The sequence below is a fragment of the Ursus maritimus genome, unplaced genomic scaffold, assembly GCF_017311325.1.
Source record: "Ursus maritimus isolate PB19 unplaced genomic scaffold, ASM1731132v1 scaffold_7, whole genome shotgun sequence".
In the NCBI taxonomy this organism is placed as follows: domain Eukaryota; kingdom Metazoa; phylum Chordata; class Mammalia; order Carnivora; family Ursidae; genus Ursus; species Ursus maritimus.
Genome location: NW_024426885.1, coordinates 72,385,010 through 72,400,821, shown reverse-complemented (window position 1 = coordinate 72,400,821; position 15,812 = coordinate 72,385,010). Strand labels below are relative to the sequence as shown.

General features: G+C 37.5%; 1 non-coding gene across 1 annotated transcript; it reads left to right on the top strand.

Annotated features, from left to right (window-relative positions):
- Positions 1-4,301: 4,301 nt before the first annotated feature.
- LOC121101360 lies at positions 4,302-4,407 on the top strand. The gene has a single exon (XR_005833354.1). It is a non-coding gene; the product is annotated as a U6 spliceosomal RNA (small nuclear RNA).
- The last annotated feature ends 11,405 nt before the right edge of the window (positions 4,408-15,812 follow it).

The window sequence follows — 15,812 nt, the reverse complement described above, 5'->3', positions numbered from 1 at the left end:
CTGTTCTCCTGTTTTAGCACACTTTATCCCAGAAGACTCCGGAATACACTAGTCAAAATGAATCATCCTTTAAAGATTAAATTAACCATAGGAAAAGTAACAGAACAAACAGAATTTTTTTATTCCAAATACATTGCCAAAATGCCTGCAACACAGTAGATCTTCTCTTGTTTGTAGAATGGTTGTATGACAGTCAATGAAGGAAGTGCCAAATAATCATAAATACACAAATATGGGTCAGTCAAAAGACGAGAGAAGAGCTATCCAAGAAATCATATTTGGCAAGTAAGCATCCAACTTAAGGGCTAAGAATATGATAATAGCAGTGCTGTATACGCATTTCCTCATTTATCCCCCCTGATTACCCCCCATGAATTCATATTCTCATTCAATCTCAGAGATGAGAACGAACACTGAACTTCCACAGGGTTATGGATTCGCCCAACCTCACGAAGGATGCCAAACTGCAGTCACTATGGTATACTGAGTCACAACAGCAACAAAAGCGAGAGCATATAAAAAAAGACTCATATTCAGAGATCAAGTCAACCCTTTAACGATGTTTGAAATGACTTATACAAATGCCAAAGGGCGCCTGGGTGGCACAGTCAGTTAAGCCTCCTACTCTTGGTTTCGGTGGTGATCTCAGGGTCATGAGATCAAGCCTCGCGTACTCAATGCAGACTCTGCTTAAAATCTCTCCCTCTCCCTCTGCTCCTCCCCACTGCATGTGCTCCTGCGCGCTCTCTCTCTAAAATAAATAAAATCTAAAAAAAAAAAAAAAAAAGCCAAATGCCCTTTGTTTATATGGAATTGACCACAGCTCTTACAGACTGGGCAATGACACTAAATATCAATAGATTTGAAACCCATGACTAAGTACATTGTTTTAGCAATTTCTTGACTTTGGCTGAAACAGAAACAACTTCTCTCCTAAGAAATATTCAAAACATCCAAATAAACTAATGAGGTACAGTGGAATCCCTTTAAAACATTAGAGCACAATTTATGACAAAATGTAGTACTTACTTATAATAATTATTGATTTACTGACAAGAAGTACTATATTGTATTTGTGTTTTATTTATTTATTTATTTTTTTGGTTACCATGTCTTTTACTTTATTTAGTTACCATGCTTAGAAGTACCATATTATACTCACAGGGGCAGTATCCCTTGGTGGTTAAGATTAAAATCAGATTATCTGCACTCTACTACTTTTCAACTCTGTGTCCCTAAAAAAAGTCCTTAATTTCTCTATACCTCAGTTTCTCCGTGTGTAAAGAAAATAATAGGAATTATTTCATAGAATTGTCAAGAGGATTATATAAGTTAACACATGAAAGGCACTTAGAAAAAGATGTAGCATATATTAAGGACTCAGTAAATTTTTCTAATTATCATGATCATTACCCCATCTAAATATAAATAAGCTATATTATGATGGAGTTCTATTCTGTTTCCAAAACATCAATGGACTCACTAGCATTAAATAACATACGCTATTAAAAAAATAGAAGATTGGTGCATCCATGACAATGTACCCAAACTGGAAGTATATGTCTTCTGCATCTTTATTTCTCATGTTTTTCCTGTGCAGGAGGAAAGAGGAGGAGGGAGACCACTTGGAAGTTGCCTCAGTGAGAAATCTCAAAGGTTTAGAGCATTGTCTATACGATGCTTGGTCCCTTATCCTCTTTATTTGCTTGTTTTCTTGCTGAAATGGAACCTCTGAACCTTCTTTCCAATCATGTTAGGAATAATGCAGGGTATATATTAACCAATTTGTGAGTTCTATCGTGCTTTATTTGGGTCACATTCACTGAGCAAATGCTCCTTTTCTGCTTATTCTGCATCACATTACACAGTCTGAAAAGTTTTGGAGTGCATATTTTCGTCTCATCTCTTGGACTCATTATACCATATTTTAACACCCAAACTGCACTCACTAGTTCACATAACATCATAGTTGAAACCATGTCAGTGAGTCAAATGGGAGAATTTTTTTCACCTCGACTGGTTCATGCTGGCTATTGTGGCGAGTCAGTTATTTCTGTTCATTCATGGTCAATACAGGCTCCTCACTGGCCACAACTCATGAGCAAATTTAGGTTAGCTCATTGGCTGCTGCTGAAGGGGTTAATTGAAAGTATTTTCACTCAGAATAAACTTCTGTAATACTGGGGGGGGGGGCGGTTAGGTAAGATACAGTTTTACCTGGGGCACCTGGATGGCTCAGTTGGTTGACCACAGGACTCTTGGTTTCGGCTCAACTCGTCGCATGGTCATGAGATTGAGCCCCATACGGGGCTCTGTGTTCAGTGCAGACTCTGTTTCAGATTCTATCTCCTCCTCCCTCCCCCTTCTGCACCTCTCCCTGCTCATGCTCTCTCTCTAAATAAATAAATAAAATCTTTTAAAAAAAGATAGTTTTTAACTATTTTTAACAAAATTTACAGAAAAAGTCAAACTTAAAATCAAGCTTGCTTTATGTCACAGTGTAGGCTTGTGAGACTGAAGAGGAGTGCTGCTAGAGCCTAAAATACCCAGACAGCTTTTACTGTCCCCACCCCTGTGCTCCCCAGTCTGTCCCCCAGCTTCTGGGAGCCCTTGCACAGTCAAAAGATCACTTTGGAAAAGACCTACTTGTTTTAGTCCTTACCTCATTACGGTGATGCCACACATGGTTACCAGCCCTCCTAACTAATATTCGACCTCATCTCAAGTGGATATGGCTGATATTTTGCTGGGGAGACTAATAAATCAATACATATTTCACTGACCACATTTTGCCATGTCCTTCCTTGTCCCTGCCCTAAGCTACTGCTTAGATTTGTCGTTAGCACGCAGCAAAAGCACCATGGAGTAATTATCTTGTCATTTAGGAAGGAAATATAACTTTCTTTGGATGGGATCTTGGTCTCTACATGCAATGCAGAAAGTTTTAGAAGACAGAAGTCCTGTTGATTAATATAAAGAAATGAGGGTGGTTTGTTTCTCAAGGGTATTAGGTAGAGTCATTAAAAATGAAGACCACTCAAAATGTAGTCCCTTAGTGGTAAAAGATAAGCTGCAAATAACTGAATGGCAAAGGAATCAAGCTCATTTCTATTAATTTTCTTAGTTTTTCCTACTAAATACTTTTATTAAGCTATTTGAACTTACTGCTTAACATTTACTGCATTTAATTTCACCAGGAGGGAGGGAGAGAATACACATACAAATAAGGCCACACATTAACAGAGAAAGAGCTAAAAATAAGAAAGCCAAAGGGTGAAGTAGACACTCTTGGAAGCCTGGACAATGTTGTTCACCAAGGAGATGACATCAGGAAAATGTAAATGCCAAAACATCCCTAAAATCATCAGTGGATGAAATATGGTTGATTATATAAAATTGAGAACTAAATATACTTAAAATTATGATTCTAGTAATGTCAAAACCGTAAGTTTAAGAAACAGATTCTTGAAAAAAGTGATTGAAATGAAGTTGGATGGAAACCCATTTATGGGGGCGCCTGGGTGGCACAGCGGTTAAGCGTCTGCCTTCGGCTCAGGGCGTGATCCTGGCGTTATGGGATCGAGCCCCACATCAGGCTCTTCCGCTATGAGCCTGCTTCTTCCGCTCCCACTCCCCCTGCTTGTGTTCCCTCTCTCGCTGGCTGTCTCTATCTCTGTCGAATAAATAAATAAAATCTTTAAAAAAAAAAAAAAAAGGAAACCCATTTATGAGAATTTTTAAAAAACACATCAGGTCAAATAAAAGTGAATGCATGGGAAGGGATAATATTTTACTTACAAGGAAGGGACTAATTGCCCTCATTGCTTTTCCTAAATATGAGTTTTATGTTTCTTTTTGGCCAATTTTTAGCTCACGGAGTCAATTTTATGCTTAGAAATTATTTAGCAAGGTATATGCTTGAGATTTTCAAATTCACTTTCCTTTTACTGAAACACACTATGTTCATAAATCGCTGATCCTTTGTCACCTTACTTTCACATTTCAGCTCCAGTAAATGTCTTTAGGTGTCCTCACTAATGTCTTTGTCAATTTTCAATTCCACATAAATGCAGAAGGGAAGATATTTATCTCAACTAAATGTCAAAATTATATTTTGAATTAGCACGCCTTGCTGTTTCCACCACTACTTCATTTCATTTTTAAATACTGTATTTGCCATTTGCAGTATTAGCAGCAATGCAAGACTCTGAGTAAAAGAGTTTCTTCATATTTTTATGCATCTGTAATTATAGGAGGGCTTACAAGTAGACATACTGTAATGTCTTTAAAAAGCAATGCTTGTGCTCATTTGGGGAGCACATATACTAAAAATTGGAATGATACAGACAAGATTAGCATGGCCCCTGCACAAGGATGACACTTAAAAATAACTTACTTCAGACTTCCAAGCATAATTATTTTCCACCACTGAAGATTCTTTTTATTAATAAAGCAGTACTATTGATTTAAGTAATTTACATTAAATTGCACTTATTTAGTGTATACAATGTGATGAGTTTTAAACATGTATGAACACCATGAAACCATGACCACACCCACATAATAAATGTCTATTACTACCCCAAATTTCCTCTTGCTCCTAGTAGCCCCTCCATCCCACCTCTGCTTGTCCTCATTATCCCCAAGCAACAGCTGGTCGGCTATCAGTCCCTAAATATTAGTTTGCATATCCCAAAAGTTTACAAAAATGTAACCGTACGTTATGTGCTTTTTAAAAAATATTGCCTTCTCTCATTTCACACAAGTGTTTTGAGGTCCTTCCATGCTGTTGCATGTATCAAGGACTCACTCTTTTTTATTGCTGAATCATATTCAATTGTACTATACCACAGTCTGGACATCCACTCACCTCTTGGTGGACATTTGGGTTGCTTTGTTTTTTGACTACTAAAAACAAAGCAGTGATAACATTATGTACAAGTCTTTGTATAAAAATATGTGGAGTGGAGTGGAACAGTTGGACCATATGATAGGTATGCATTTAGTTTTTTTAAAAACTGCCAGTTTCCCAAAGTGATGGCACTCTGCCGGTCCAGAGTGTAACAGAGTTCCAGCTGCTTCACATCCTGGATAGTATTTGGTATGATTAATCTTTTTAATTTGCATTTCCTAATATCTAACAATGAGATTTTTTTCCTTCAAGTTTTTATTTAAATTCCAGTTAGTTAACATACAGTATAATATTAGTTTCAGGTGTAGAAACATACATCACCCCCTGCTCATCACGACAAGTGCACTCCTTCATCCCCGTCCTCTGTTTTCCCCCATTTCCCCAGTCAACTCCTCTCTGGTAACCGTCAGTGTGTTCTCTAGAGTTAAGGGTCTGTTTTCTGGTTTGCCTATCTTTTTTTCCTCTATGTTCATCTGTTTTGTTTCTTAAATTCCACCTATGAGTGATATCATATGGTATTTGTCTTTCTCCAACTGACTTATTTCACTTAACATTATACCCTCTAGTTCTATCCACGTCGTTGCAAATGGCAAGATTTCATTCTTTTTGATGGCTGAGTAATATTCCATTGTATATATACCACCTCTTCTTTATCCATCAATGGACACTTGGGCTCTTTCCATCATTTGGCTATTAACAATGGGATTTTCACTGAAATTGTTTTGAATGTACAGATCAATTTGGGGAGATTTGAAATTTTTTTTTAAAGATTTTTTATTCATTTGAGAGAGAGTGTGAGAGCATGAGCAGGGAGAAAGGTCAGAGGGAGAGGGAGAAGCAGACTCCCCACTGAGCAGGGAGACTGATGCAGGGCTCTAACCCAGGACTCTGAGATCACGGCCTGAGTCTAACGCAGATGCTTAACTGACTGAACCACCCGGGTGCCCCGAGATTTGAAATTTTAATAATAGTAATAAATCTTCTGAATCATGAATACAGTATATTTCCCAATTTCCCAAATGTTTAGTAATTTCCATTATATGATACTTTCACTCTTTCTTCAAATCCATCTCTGAGTATTTCGTATTTGGTTTCATATTGATCTTTTAGATTGCTACTTTGGTAAACTCACCCATTAGCTCTAGGAACCCTCTTCTTTGTAAATTCCCTCAGATTTGCTACATAGATGATCATACCACCTGCAAATAATGATAATTAGCCTATTTCTCTTCCATTTGAATGTGTTTTCTTTTTCTGCATTTATTGCTATCTAGAATTTCCAGTAAAATACTGAATAGAAATAGTAGGGGACATCCTTGTCTTGTGCTCAATCTAAGGGGTAAACATCTATGCTTTCACCATATAGTATCATGTTATCTGTACGTTTTCAATAGATATCCTACAACATTTTGGATAAATTCCCTCATATTCCTACTTGTTGAGATTTTTTTTCAAGAATGAATAATGGGTTTGTTGGGGTTTTTTATGCTTTTTCTATAGAAATGATCACATGGGGGTGCCTGGGTGGCACAGCGGTTAAGCGTCTGCCTTCAGCTCAGGGAGTGATCTCAGTGTTCTGGGATCGAGCCCCACATCAGGCTCTTCCGCTAAGAGCCTGCTTCTTCCTCTCCCACTCCCCCTGCTTGTGTTCCCTCTCTCGCTGGCTGTCTCTGTCTCTGTCTCTGTCGAATAAATAAGTAAAATCTTAAAAAAAAAAAAAAGAAAGAAATGATCACATGATGTTTCTTTTTTTTAGTTTTTTTGTTATAATGAATTATATTGATGGATTTTTCAAATGTGAAACATATCTTGCATTGCTTGTATAAATTCTAATGGTCATGAAGTATATCGGTGGATTTATATATTGATGGATTCAGTTAGCAAAAATATTCTTTAGAACTTCACATTCTCATTCATGAGGAATACTGGTTTGCAGCTTTCTTATATGTCATTGGTTGATTTTGTGTCAGGGTAATCAGCATTTCCCTTCACAGAATGAATGGGAATTAGTGCCTTCTTTTTTCTGTATGACTTTTGCAATACTGGTATTATTTCTTCCATTATTATGTTTGGTAGAATTTATCAGTGAAGCTATCTGGGAGGGGAGCTCTTTTTAATAGGAAAACTTAAAAGCTAAAATTTTAATTTCTTTCATAGATAGGATTCAATCCAGGTTGTCTGTTTCTGTGCCAGCTTAATTTGCATCATACAAATTTTTCCAAGTTGTTAAACTTATTGGCATAAAGTTATCCATAGTATGCCCCTAAGATCCTTTTCATTTCTTCCTGATCTCTAGTGGTTTCACCTCTCATCCTGATATGGGTAATCTCTGTCTTCTTTTTTTCATGCTCAGTCTGGTTAGAGATTTTTCAGTTAATCTTCTCAAAGAAGCAGCTTTTGGTTTTATTGATTTTCTTTATTGTGTTTATGTGTTCATATTTCCTTGATTTGCATTCTCATCTTTATTACTTCCTTTCTTCTGCTAATTTTGAGTTTAATTGTTCTCTTTTCTTGTCTCTTAACATGGAAAATGAGTCAAATGACTTGACATTTTTCTTCAATTACAGGTATTCGTTTCTATAAATTTTCCCTAAGTATGGCTTTAGCGGGATCCCACAAATTTTGATATGCTGAATTTTCTCATTCAGTTTAAAATACTTTCTAATTTACTTTTGATTTCTTCCTTGTCCCATGGGTTATCGACAAGTATGTGACTTAGTTTCAAATATTTGGAGTTTGCCCAGATATTTCTTTATTGATTTCTAATTGAATTCCACAGGTGTGAAAGAACACACTCGTATGGCTTTAATCCTTTTAGCTTCATTGAAATTTATTTTATAACCCAGAATATGGTCAACTTCAGAAAAGTCCATTTAAAATTTTTTTAAATGTGTTTTCTTCTGTTATTGGGTGTCACATTCTAAAGTCAATTTGGTCAACTTGATCAATAGCGTTGTTACATCTTTAATCTAATTTTCATGTTGTTATATTTTTGCTGATTTTCTGTCCACTATATTCTTACTGATTTTCTGTCTTGTTGGCCTATTAATTACCGAAATAATGGTACTGCAATCTTCAACTATGATTGTGAATTTGTCTATCTTTTTTGTTTCATATATTCTGAAGCTCCATTAGTAGGTGAATAAACATTTAGGAATATCATATCCTCTTAATGAATTGACCTTTTCCTCATTATGAAATGATTCCGTTACCTCTGATAAGATTATTTTCTCTGAAATCTACTTTGCTATAAACACAGCACTGCTCCTTGAGTATCAGCATAGTATTCCATCCTTTTATTTTTAATCTATTTGCATCTTTATATTTGATGTATGTTTATTATAAACAGCACAAAGGTATATCTTACTTCTTTATCTAATCTAACAACCTATTTATTAATTGGTATATATGGACCATGTCACTCACTGTAATTATTGATAAGACTGTATTCAAATTTATCACCTTGTTATTTGTTTTCCCATTGTTCTTTTCTAATCTTTGCTCCCTTTTTCCTTCTTTTCCTGCCTTCTGTTGGGTTCATTGAATAATTTTATTTTTTCTCCTTTGTTGGCTAATTAGGTGTAGTGCTTTGCTTTCTTAATTTAATTGTTGCTTTAGGTGTAGAGTGTACCTCTTTAACCTACCACCGCTGGCCTACAAGCGGTGTTATGCCACTGTACGGGCACCACACAAGCCTTGCAGTGATGCACTTGCACTGACCCTAACTTTGCCCTGTTGTCGCCATACCTCTTACCGGTGTGATAAATCCCATATCCCAGATCACAATGTCATAATCTTTATTCAGACAGTCTGCTCTCCTCTAAAGGAATTTTTAAAAGAAGAAAAACATCTGATATATTTATACATGTAATTCTCGTTCCCATTGCTCTTTCTTCATTTGTGTACACCCACATTTCTATTATCATTTTCATTCTCTAAAAGATTTCCTGGATTTCTTGTAGTATAAGTGTATTGGTGGTGAATGTTTTTTGCTCTTGTATGTTTCAGAAAAATTTGATTGTACTTTCATTTTTGTAAAGATCTTATTTATTTGAGAGAGAGGGAGAGAGAGAGAGAGAGAAGGGGCAGCGGGAGAGGGAGAGGGAGAAGCAGACTCCCCACTAACCAGGGAGCCTGAGGCCCGGCTCAATTCCAGGACCCTGAGATGGTGATCTGAGTTGAAGGCAGATGCTTAACTGGTTGAGCCACCCAGGTGCCCTCTGATGTAATGTCTTTTTAATCTACATTTTTAAAAAACTTTCCTCTGTGTTGGATTGTTTGATTATGATGTGCCTTTGCATAGTCTTGTTCATGTTTCTTTTGCTTTGGGGTCATTGAATTTCTTTTTTTTTTTTTTTAAAGGAAGTTTTGTTTTTGTTTTTTTTTTAAGATTTTATTTATTTATTCGACAGAGATAGAGACAGCCAGCGAGAGAGGGAACACAAGCAGGGGGAGTGGGAGAGGAAGAAGCAGGCTCATAGCGGAGGAGCCTGATGGGGGCTCGATCCCATAACGCCGGGACCACGCCCTGAGCCGAAGGCAGACGCTTAAACGCTGTGCCACCCAGGCGCCCCTGGGGTCATTGAATTTCTTAAGTTGGTGAATTTATTTGGAAAATAATTGCTTCTTATTTGGGGAAAAAATTGCTTATTATTTCTTCAACATTTTCTCTTCCACACTCTTCTCCTTTCTGGTTTTCCTATGTCCCAACAAGGAACGTCCCTCTTTTTCCTCTGCATGATAAACTACTATTCACCCTTCAAGTCATCTAAAATTATACTTTCTCTGTGAAGATTGCCACATCCACAATGGATGAGTTCTCTGCAAACATTCCTTAGAACCGTGTTCTCCTTCAATGCATAGCACTTCTTAAGTCTTTGTGTGTCTGTTTTTAAAGCAACTGACTAGGTGTCCATTGACAGATGAACGGATAAAGATGAAGTATACATATACAATGGAATATGACTCAGCCAGCAGAAAGAATGAATACTTACATTTACATCGATGTGAATGGAACTAGAAGGTACTATGCTAAGCCAAATAAGTCAAAAAGAGAAAGACAATTATCATATGACCTCACTGATACGTGGAATTTAAGAAACAAGGCAGAGGATCATAAGGGGAGAGAGGAAAAAATGAAACAAGACGAAACCAGAGAGGGAGACAAACTATAAGAGACTCTTAATCTCAGGAAACAAACGGAGGGTTGCTGGAGGGGAGAGGGTGAGGGGATGGGGTGGCTAGGCGATGGATATTGGGGAGGGTATGTGCTGTGGTGAGCACTGTGTGTTGTGTAAGAGTGATGGATCACCGACCCGTACCCCTGAAACAAATAATACATTACAGGTTAATAATAAATAAGTAAATAAATATTAAAAATTTAAAAAGAAAATAAAGCAACTGACTATCCGATAGATAGTAAACTTCTTGGGCTCAAGGATCACACATCACTCAACTTTGGATATGTAATCCCTAGGACAGAATTTCCACATAGTTATTGTTCATGGACTATTTGTGTTATAACCACTTCCATCCTTAGTCCTCCCCTCAGACCTCACATACAGAAATGTGCTATGGAAAACCACCATGTATGCACCTTACACCCCAAATACCTCAACCCAGGGCTCTCACTGGGAATTCTTCTATTTGATCCACTACATATTGTCTTCCCCACCCACTCACATCCAATAGGGTTTCACTATCCATTCTGTTAAGAGTTACCGTCTCTACTTCTTCCCAGATGAAATAAACATGACGCCTAATAAATGTTTATTTACTAAGAAGTAAATTTTCAGCAATCTCAAACCCACTATTCCTCATGATGATGCACATGCATTTTTAAAGAAGCAATATGGAGACACCATTATTTGTATTGAGAAACCCACAGAAAATATTATAATGCTTAGAACGGTTGCCCAGAAGGAAAGGAACATGGTTCCCTTTAAAGATTTATAGGTAAGGTATTAGGGAAGAACAAAGCCTTGTGCACCCCTCAAATAGCATTAGATAAACACTGCCTACTCTATCCATATTGGAGACTTGGGAAGATAAAGGTAGGTCTTTGAAAGAAACTGGATCAGACTAAGTATTAATCAGATAAATCGGACTTTAGGAGACAAAGAATTATACTAAGAAAAAAAAAAACCAGCAGAAAGGGTGGAATTATCTTATGGTCCTTTTAAAGACAGTGCTCATGTCTTTTTACCAGGTAGATGCTTATGAAAAACAAGTGAAATATCACAGTCTCAAATGTATGTTTTTCACTCCAAAATTTACCTAAACCTCAAGACTGTCTTCAGTCGTCCCACCTTAGCGGGTGTTCTTAGGAATACTGGTGAGTGGGCATCTCAGGGACATAACAGTCCTGCCTTTTCAGATACATTTTTCTTTCTCAATATCATTTTTAAAGCAGATGATACACTTGCTGCAATTGGATTTGGAACTAAGCATACCCTTTAAATTCCAAAAAGGCAGATTCTGGGAATCAGTTAACAATTTTATTCTCCCTAGCTATTAAATTAGCCGGAAAGTATGGGTGTGGCTAAGCGTAGGGGGAAAAACGGCAAAGTGAAGACTTCACAAGAAATGTGCTTTGCCTAGTTTAGGTAATACAGTTGACTCTTGAACAACATGGGTTTGAACTGTGCAGATCCACTTATACAAAAATTTTTTTCTATAAATACTGCACAGTACTTACTGTAAGCGCATTTTCTCTTCCCTATGATTTTCTCAGCATTTTCTTTTCTCTAGCTTACTTTACTGTAAGAATACAGCATGTAAGACACAACAGTAGGCTATTAGCAGCTAAGTTTCAGGGGAGTCCAAAGTTATACATGAATTTTAGACTGTAGGGGTTTGCGCCCCTAACCCCCACCTTGGTCAGGACTCTACTGTAGTAGCCAGTGCCTGTCCCCGACTTGTTAATTTTTCACATTAACCCCACCCCTGTTTCCCCTTTCCAAATACCAGTACACTTGCACCTCCGTCCTCTTTGATAATTCAGTACTGCGCCCTCCCTTCATGGAGGGATGCTCTTTCAGACGGGGCTCTAACAAAGGTCACACTGAAATTGAAATTAAATCTCAAATCAAGCTGTTTATTTACACTCCACTCTAACTTTTCAGAAATAATAAAGGCCACTACTCCTGTTCAAACAGCAGGCTTTAATTTCATTTTAATTACCTTCAGAGCCTTTCATTCAAGACAAATTTCACTTGGTTTACACATAATTCATTCTCTTGCTGCCTTAATTAATATCCTAAGTATTTATTTTGCCCAGTGGCCAGTTAACTTTCAAAGCTATTTTTAGCTTGCTATTCCGGATTCACCTGAAATACCCTCAGGGGTTGAGAAGACCATTCCTACCGTGTAATGTGCACATTCAATCATCTCTTCTATTCAGCTCCATCTACTTCAATGTTTTTTTTTCTTTCTCCTTTCCTCCACCCTGTTCCACATACTTTATAAATCTGTAATAAAACTTTGTGTCCTTTTTTTTTTACAAAGGGAGAGAAAATGTTCATTATATGAGGGCGATCCTAAAAGCAAACTTCTAGGAAGCCTCCCTTTTTTAAGGAGTGAATAGCGAAAAGGAAAACTACAATCATTGCAAATAACCTGATGCCGAAGGTAAACATTATGTCAAAATCTACAGAGAAATAAAACTTCAGTAATATCTACAAGTTATGAAAACACAAACAATTTTGTTCTCTGTTAGAAGCCTTGAACTTACTTCTAAATTGTTCTCTATTTGAGAAATAATTTTATAATCCTTTCAAAATGATTATTTAAAAATTAATACATCTTTTAAATTTTCCCTTTGTGTCTTTAAACTGTGCGTGTGTATGTGTATGTGTGCACTTGTGCGTGTGTGGGTGTGCATGTGTGCACGTATGTGTATGAGTGTGTGTGCATGTGTGCATGCATGTGTCCGCACTCGCACGTGCATGTGTGTGTGTGTGTCTGTGTGTGCGCATGTATGTGTGCATGTGATGAACTGGGACTTACATTTGCTTGTGAACCCCATGTGCCTGTCCTACAGCAGGTGTGTAATTAACATTTACTGTTGCTGCTTCCCCACTTCGCTCTCCAGTTTTTCGGTCATCTCCCAGTATCAGGGTGGCTACACATCCAACACCTCTCAGGTGGCAGTAATAATGACAAGTGCTTAGATAGGACATATTTTGTGTCAAACTTCCCCTACATGACATATACATTTCATTTAATCTTCACAACCCCCATACGAAATAGATACTGTCATTATCTCTAGCTTACAGATGAAAAATAAGAAGGCACAGAGAGGCCATACTTGCCCAAAGTCATGCATCCAGCAGATGGGGAGGACTCGAATCCGGGGTCCGGATCTCAGCCTGCTCTGTCTGCATAATCACTATCCTGGTCCTGTCACCAGCTCATTCTCTTTCGCTATGATCCACAGTTTTCAATTTTGCTTCTTTGCACTTATTTTCATTTTTAAAAATTCCTTGACAATTCACATCCCAATCCTCTGAAAAGATTTCCTCAATCAAGTAAGTGTATAAAGTACAAAGCATAATTTTATAATGATGTTTCTCTCCCTGAATTTCTTTTATTTCCTTTCTAATGAAAACTTAATGCAATCGTAAATTAGCATAGAATTTTCTTCAAAATTAGATTATTTTTAAATGCAAATAGTATAATATAAAATATCACATAGTATGTTGTGTGTCTGTAGCTTTTTTCTGACATTTGTCTGTTTTCAAAAACCACTAGAAAGGATTTTTTAATCCTAATCCCTCTTAACTAATCCTTTTAAAAAATCATAAGCTCTCACGGTGTTTCTGCCAAAAAATAATGCTTAAGTACTTAAGATCATGAGAAAACATGACAGGAGAACTTTCCCAGGTCAATGGTGTATATTTGGCTTGAAATTTATTTTCTAAAGCACATATTAAAAAGACTTTTAGAATTTTTAAAGTCAAATATTATTAATTTTAAAAATATATGCCTTTGAACATAATTCCTCTGGCCTTAGGGAACAAGTGTTAAATGGTGAATGATATCCCTTCTGTCCATTAGCAGCAGACTCTTTTCTACTTGTTACGTTATCTTCCCCTTATGTCAACTCCACCTTAAGGCTAACAGCAGGGAATTCTGCTCACAGCCCGCACATTATAATGCAGTTTCTTCTATCTTTACAGTTTCTTTCACTCCTCATGTTCTGGACCCAACTCATGATTTTTTTTAAGCATCATATTGTACTCTGTTCCTCATTCCATATGTGCATCTGGAAGAGTCGTGCAGCTTTCTGTCTGTTTTATAGGAGAGTGTCACATCGCAGGATCTGAGGGCTAAACAATGTATGATTTTTAAACTGTGTAAACACAGTCCGCTTGTAGGATGGCAGTTAAGTCAGCCATCTACATCCCCTTCGTTACTCTCTAGATCAAGTGTCAGGGACAGATGATGCCAAAGCGAGCTTCCATTGTCTTCAGTTCCCAACAGAGGACAATCTTTCCATTGATATTTTCTTTACCTGCTCTTTTCTTTATTACTTCCTGTGTTTTCCTTTCGTCTTTATATTTTTTCTCTTCCTTGATTAGGATTTTATTTCAGCAATCATCACAGGACCAAATAAAAACTTAGAGTATTTTATGTGTTTTAGTAAGGGGATCAAGTGTAAGAAAAATAATATATCTATATTTGTATCTTTCATTCCTAGCCCGAATATACCTCATTCCTAATCAAAATTATTTTTTTCTTTTAAAAGATTTTATTTACTTATTTATTTGAGAGAGAGAGAGAGTGCAAGGGAGCATGAGCAGGGTGGAGGGGCAGGGGCAGAGGCAGAGGGAGAGGGAGAAGTGGACCCCCTGCTGAGCAGCGAACCCTACACAGGACTCAATCCCAGGACCCTGAGATGGTGACCTGAGCAGAAGGCAGACACTTCACTGACTGAGCCACCCCGGCGCCCCTAGTCAAAATGATTTCTAATTGGTGGAGAGTTTGAGGAACACAAGTCATCTACGTCAATGGCATGTGGAAGGTGTTGTGTGCAGATTAACGAGGGCCATGAGGACATTTGAAAAGACTATCCCAACAAAAATCCCAGCTTTGCTCATCTCCTTGACAAAGTAAATTTCCCCACGTCATAATGAGGTTATACACAGTATGAATGAAACCCCGCACAGGTCTTCCTGAAGAGCATTTCTTAATATCTTAAATGTTGTACTGAAAATTAAAACAATGAATCATCTTATGACAGGAGACAATGTGAAATGGGAATTTTCATGTTCCGATAATGAATTAGGCATAGTTCTGCTTCTCAACCGGAGACTTAAAATGATACTACTGTTCAGCCATCAAATAGGCCAACGTCATGGTTTAAACCTTCTCATTGGTTAAAGGTAATGAATTTGTTACCGTTTCTCCATTGACCACAGCCCCAGCCCAGATACGATGACAGGTGTGCTGTAACTCTAAGTCTGACTTGTGTTTATATGGAAGTCACCTTCCATCCCAGAGAGAAACATGCCACAGAACTCACTGGAAGTGACTTTCTTCACAGCAATGTTTCATAAGCCCCCGTGTACCCAGCAGGTGCAGTGTCACCTGAGACTTTCCATGTCGACGTGCAAACAGTGTAAATAGGAATTGCAATCACTTCTTGTATTCCTAATTACTTACCAGGTCCAAAACAGATCCCTCCCCTTGCTCCTGTTTCTCTGACTTCTTATTTTCTTCCCATCTTACTTCCCTCCCACTTCACTCTCTGCCTTTCTTTCCTCCTTCACCTTTCCTTCCTTTCTTGGCCCTGTGGCACTCGTGGGGGAGAGTGTTCATTTAATAACTATTACTTCTTAAAAGTCTGTTTCCTTTAAGCGTTTAGAAACAGCCGTGGGGCATTCTGAGGTGATGCCCA